Source organism: Theropithecus gelada, chromosome 10, assembly GCF_003255815.1.
Source record: "Theropithecus gelada isolate Dixy chromosome 10, Tgel_1.0, whole genome shotgun sequence".
In the NCBI taxonomy this organism is placed as follows: Eukaryota; Metazoa; Chordata; class Mammalia; order Primates; family Cercopithecidae; genus Theropithecus; species Theropithecus gelada.
This window is the reverse complement of record NC_037678.1, coordinates 76082433-76088098: the sequence shown is the minus strand read 5'-3', so window position 1 is coordinate 76088098 and position 5666 is coordinate 76082433. Positions and strand designations below refer to the sequence as shown.

At 46.7% G+C, this 5666-nt stretch overlaps 1 long non-coding RNA gene across 1 annotated transcript in view; it reads left to right on the top strand.

Annotated features, from left to right (window-relative positions):
• The first annotated feature begins 259 nt into the window (after positions 1-259).
• LOC112633549 overlaps positions 260-5666 on the top strand; it is an 11815-nt gene continuing 6408 nt past the window's right edge. Inside the window, exon 1 of the long non-coding RNA XR_003121546.1 lies at positions 260-319. This is a non-coding gene — a long non-coding RNA (uncharacterized LOC112633549). The remainder of the gene's footprint in view (positions 320-5666) is intronic.

Genomic DNA, 5666 nt, shown 5'->3' with positions numbered 1-5666 from the left:
CTCCTGCCTCAGCCTCCCAAGTAGCTGGGACTACAGGCTTCCACCACCTCGCCCGGCTAGTTTTTTGTATTTTTTAGTAGAGACGGGGTTTCACCATGTTAGCCAGGATGGTCTCGAACTCCTGACCTCGTGATCCGCCCGTCTTGGCCTCCCAAAGTGCTGGGATTACAGGCTTGAGACACCGCGCCCGGCCGATCTTAGTGGAATTTAGAAGTCAGGTGGGTGGAAAAGCATCCAGGACCCCATTCCAAGGGCTCGAGTCCCTGGAGACAGCCTGGCAAGATTGGGTGCCAGCTGTAGAGAGGAGAGCAAACACAGGGTAAGGTCTGGAGGTGCTCATGGTTCACTACGGGACATGTACATGAAAGTAAATAATTATGTCCCAAGGTGCTAAGGGGGCTAGTTCCCTCACATAGGATCTTAGAAAAGGTCTCCTGGAGACCATGTCTGAGCTAGTCCTGAGGTGTGAGTAGGGATTCTCCACAGGGCGGGGAAGGGCTTGAAAGAGTCTGGCAATGTGGAGCACGTCAGGTTTATGGCAGGCGAGTTTGGAGAACGAGGCAGAGTCCAGCCTATAAAAGATCTCTTGCAATTTGTTGAGGAGCCATGAACTTCTCCCATGCATGGTGAAATGTCCTTAAAGGATTTTGAATAGATTTAAAAGACACTCAGAAACAAAAAATGGTAGATTCAAAATAGACGGTAGGGATCCCTTTCTTCCGTTTTCTTTGAAGAATCAGAAGTGTTTACCACCTGGATTGTTTCTGCTACATCTGAAGGATATTCTCGTAAACCCGCCATATCTCTTTTCTTTTTTTTTTTTTATTGAGACGGAGTCTTGCTCTGTCGCCCAGGCTGGAGTGCAGTGGCGCGATCTCGGCTCACTGCAAGCTCCGCCTCCCGAGTTCACGCCATTCTCCCGCCTCAGCCTCCGAGTAGCTGGGACTACAGGCGCCCGCCACCACGCCCGGCTAGTTTTTTGTATTTTTAGTAGAGACGGGGTTTCACCATGTTAGCCAGGATGGTCTCGATCTCCTGACCTCGTGATCCACCCGCCTCGGCCTCCCAAAGTGCTGGGATTACAGGCTTGAGCCACCGCGCCCGGCGCCATATCTCTTTTCAACAATTTTGTACTTTGCCTTTTTATGGTGCAGGCAAGCTCTGGAGTACTTGGGCTTTCAGGTGAGTGGGAAAACAAAGAAATTCATGCCTGATCACGTTGAGCCACTAATGTAATGTTGCTTTGACACTAATGGAGATGTAACTTCTTTTAAGACATAATAGAATCTCCTAAGTGTGTGTGGGAGTCGCAAGAAGGAGGAATCTGGGCTTCTACAAGTGAGACAGCATGTATTCATTTATTCAATCAGTCAGTCACTGGGTCGATGCGCTTAGCTTTCTGCTCTGTGCTGGGTGCTGTGTGGGATATAAAAGAAGCTGAGGCCGGGCACAGTGACTCACGCCTGTAATCCCAGCACTTTGGGAGGCCGAGGCAGGTGGATCATGAGGTCAGGAGATTGAGACCATCCTGGCCAACATGGTGAAACCCTGTCTCTACTAAAAATACAAAAATTAGCTGGGAGTGGTGGTGTGTGCCTGTAATCCCAGCTACTTGGGAAGCTGAGGCAGGAGAATGGCGTAAACCAGGGAGTTGGAGGTTGCAGTGAGCAGAGANAAAAAAAAAAAAAAAAAAAAAAAAAAAAAAAAAAAAAAAGAAGCAACTGAAATTCCAGCTCTTATCCCCTAAAGAATCTGTACTCTTCTTGGGAATCCACAGAAGAAGGAAACAATGTCAGCAAAGTAAGATCGTGCTGCATGACTTCAAGATAGATATTAAGGACGTTTTGATGGGATAAAGGAAATTTTTGTTGGTTCAGAGATGAGCTTTACTGGCTTTGAGCTAGGTGATAGACGTAAGTGGGTGGAGTGTGGCTGGGGAGAATTTCAGGCCTGGATAAGGGCCAAGTGTGAATGGATGGTCTCATGTAGGAAGCCATCAGGATAGGCATAGCAAATCCAGGGGTCCTGTAACCATGGACAGAGGATCTTTGCTGATGTAGGAATTGCATGGCAGGTCAGTACACCTCAGTGAGCCTGGAGACCCTGTTGCTTCCTATTCCCTACCTCAAGGCACTCAGTCTTATAACTTTGGGCTGCATCTCTGAGACAGTGGACTCTGGAGATAATAGCCATATCTTCTTCTTTAACATTCACTCAAGATGAGCTGATAAAGTACCTCTTTCATGAAATATCTCTATAATTTCTCTAGTTAGAAGTTGAAACTACTCTCATCACATCTTTTGATGTTTATATGCACACTCTTCTGTTAAAAAAAGATTGCACTAGTTTTTAGGGATAATGTTAGGCTAATATTAGATGTTTCTGGCATATTCTTCACAAGGCCTTCAAACTAAGTTATGGTATAATATTTGCAATTAGAAAAACAAATACCCAAAGCATACTTAGATGTATTTGTATGTTTTCTGGTGTCAGTTGGAGGTGGAGAGGCCACCAGTGCTCTGAATCCGGAGGCTAAGATGAGTTACTTGTTAGGCTTGGCTGCTTGGAATTGTCTGTCTTTGTAAAAGCAGATGAAATGAAGATATTGTAGTTAGTGGCATGAGTGGGCCACCCAGAAAAATCAAAGTTCAGGTTGGACTCATTTTCTCACGTATTTAAGTGTCTTTGCCATTTGTTTGCCTTCTCCTGTGCCTCCACCTCTCATCATTAGGAGATGGGACCAGCATGTTCGGAAGCCCACTCAGCCTATGCACTCAGCAGGTTGGAACCATTAGGAAAGTACAGTCTTTGGGAGCTGTCCTTAACCAGTGATGGACAGATATTGGTGTATAAATTCCCCAGCTCCCTCACCCTGCAGGCAGGATAACCCTGAGGAATATGTTCTACTCTGGCATCCAGGGGCCCCCCAAGCAGAGTGAAGCTCCAGTTGCCCATGCAATAAACATGCTAACACAGCCGTTTTGGGCTACCTTTCCTTCCCTTTTTCCATTCCCCACTTGCAGTGTTTCCAAGGATTACCTCTCAAATAAACCACTTGTACATGAATCCTTGACTTGGCATCTACTTCTTGGGGAACCCAGCCTCAGGCAATGAGTAACTCACATAGAGACGGTGTGCTATCTAAGTATAAGCGAAGATGAAGGAAAACTCTATTTTCTTTGGACCTGATCAAGTTTATTTACAATCTTGATTTTATTTTTAGTATTTATTTATTTATTTATTTATTTATTTATTTAATTTATTTAATTGAGACTGAGTCTCTCTCTGTTGCCCAGGCTGGAGTGCAGTGGTGTGATCTTGGCTCACTGCAACCTCCACCTCCTGGATTCTAGTGATTCTCCTGCCTCAGCCTACAGAGTAGCTGAAATTACAGGTGTGTGCCACCACACCTGGCTAATTTTTTGTATTTTTGTATTTTTATGGGGTTTTGCCATGTTGACCAGGCTTGTCTCAAACTCCTGACCTCAAGTGATCCACCTGCCTTGGCCTCCCAAAGTGCTTGGATTACAGGTGTGAGCCACCACACCAGGCCTACAATCTCAGTTTTAGATTTCACTTATATTCTTCTGCTCTGTAACCCAGTGTGGAGTGCAGTGGTGCAATCATAGCTCACTGCAACCTCAAATTCCTGGGCTCAAGCAACCCTCCTGCCTCAGCCTTCTGATTAGCTGAGACTATAGGCATACACCACCACACCCAGCTAATGTATTTTTATTTTTTGTAGACATGAGGTCTCACTATGTTGCCCAGGCTGGTCTCTAATGCTTGGCCTCAAATGATCCTCTTTCCTCAGCCTCCCAAAGTGCTGGAATTACAGGGATAAACCACCATCAAGCCTGATACAATCCCACTTTTAGAAAACATATTGTCACAATGATATATCCATTAGTTCTGAGGCAATTGACATTTATTTTGTATCAGGTAGTTTCAAATTCATCCTCTTGTTTAATTTTTATAAAGCCTTCATGAGGTAGGTGGTATTACACCCAGTGCATGGATGAAGAAACTGAAGTTCAAAGACATTAAAGGATTTTCCCAAAGACTCCCATGCAAGGGGCCGTGCCGGAGCTTAGGTCTTCTGTCTCTCCAAGTTCTACATACTTTACCACTCTGGCCCACTGCCTCTGACATGCTCCACTTCATCCCAAGACCTTTCTGAGTTTAAGAAGAAAGCCCAGCACAATGTATGCAGTGGACCTCAGCTGGCCATTCAGATGGAGAAAGTTTGTTTTATTGAGAAACAGATTTCCTCTCAAGCACAGCAGTACGAAGGCTAAGAGGAGCCTCCTGCTTCCAGACAGGCTGCCAACTTGCTGCACATAAGCCCCTCTTCTTTCTCCTATCTTGATGGGCTAGGAAGCAGTCAGATGCCTTGGCGGCACTGCCCTGGAGAACAGTGAGATTGTGGGGAAATGACAGCCTGGAAGGTCCTCAACGTGTGGATGTAGGTCCAGGGCCAGCCCAAGGGAGTGTAGATATGAGATTGGATTGTGGAGTACTTGCCCTTCCCTTCAACATGGGAATGCAGGGAAAATCAATAAGTAATAAAAAGAATGAGCTGTGGCTAAACCCCTGTAGCAGATCCCCCCAGCCAGATCCCTGGGAATCTCTTTTACTGGCTGTGGCCAGCATCTCACATATCTCTGCAGCCCTTTCCAGAGGATGACCCCTGGGCAAGAGGTCCTGCTTCTCCTAATGCACAGCTAGTGTGCAGGGTATGGAAAGCTAGCCCCCTTACCTCCAGGAGGGACAAACTCTGGAGTGTGTGTCACACAACAGAGCTTCCTGGGATCCAGTTGAGAACCGGCTCCAGTGGAATCCACATCTTTGCTTGGCATCATCCTCTGCCTATTGCTCCCATTTGGTTTCTCCTGTACGCCCCGCCCCAATACATGACAGCTCTAGAATTTCCTTCTCAGGCTCTGCTTCTGGGGAACCTGACCTGTGACAAAAGCTAACATTTATAAAGCATGTATTATGTGTCAGACACTTGCCAAACAATTTGCTGGGGTTATTTGGTTGAATATTCATGATGCCCATGAAGCAGGAGCAATTATTCCCATTTCACATATGAAAACACTGAGAATCTGAGAGGTTAAATAGTTCCCCCAAGGTCGCACAGCGGATGTGGAAGGGCTGGAGTTTGAACCTGGGCTATCTGGTTCTGAGATCTTCACTCTTCTGTGCTATTTTTTTTTTTAAAGGTAAGATCAACTTCAGAGGGAGCCTTGAAAAAGCAGACAGCAGAAAATGTCTCGAAAATCCAAGCCAATGCCAGGATCACTCAGAGGGAACGTGGAAAAGGGTAAAGGCACAGCTCCAGCTGACAAGGGGAGTGTTAGAGAAAGCAGGGACTTGGGCCGGGCACGGTGGCTCAAGCCTGTAATCCCAGCACTTTGGGAGGCCGAGACGGGCGGATCACGAGGTCAGGAGATCAAGATCATCCTGGCTAACACGGTGAAACCCCGTCTCTACTAAAAAACACAAAAAACTAGCCGGGCGAGGTGGCGGGCGCCTGTAGTCCCAGCTACTCGGGAGGCTGAGGCAGGAGAATGGCATAAATCCGGGAGGCGGAGCTTGCAGTGAGCTGAGATCCGGCCACTGTACTCCAGCCTGGGCGACAGAGCGAGACTCCGTCTCAAAAA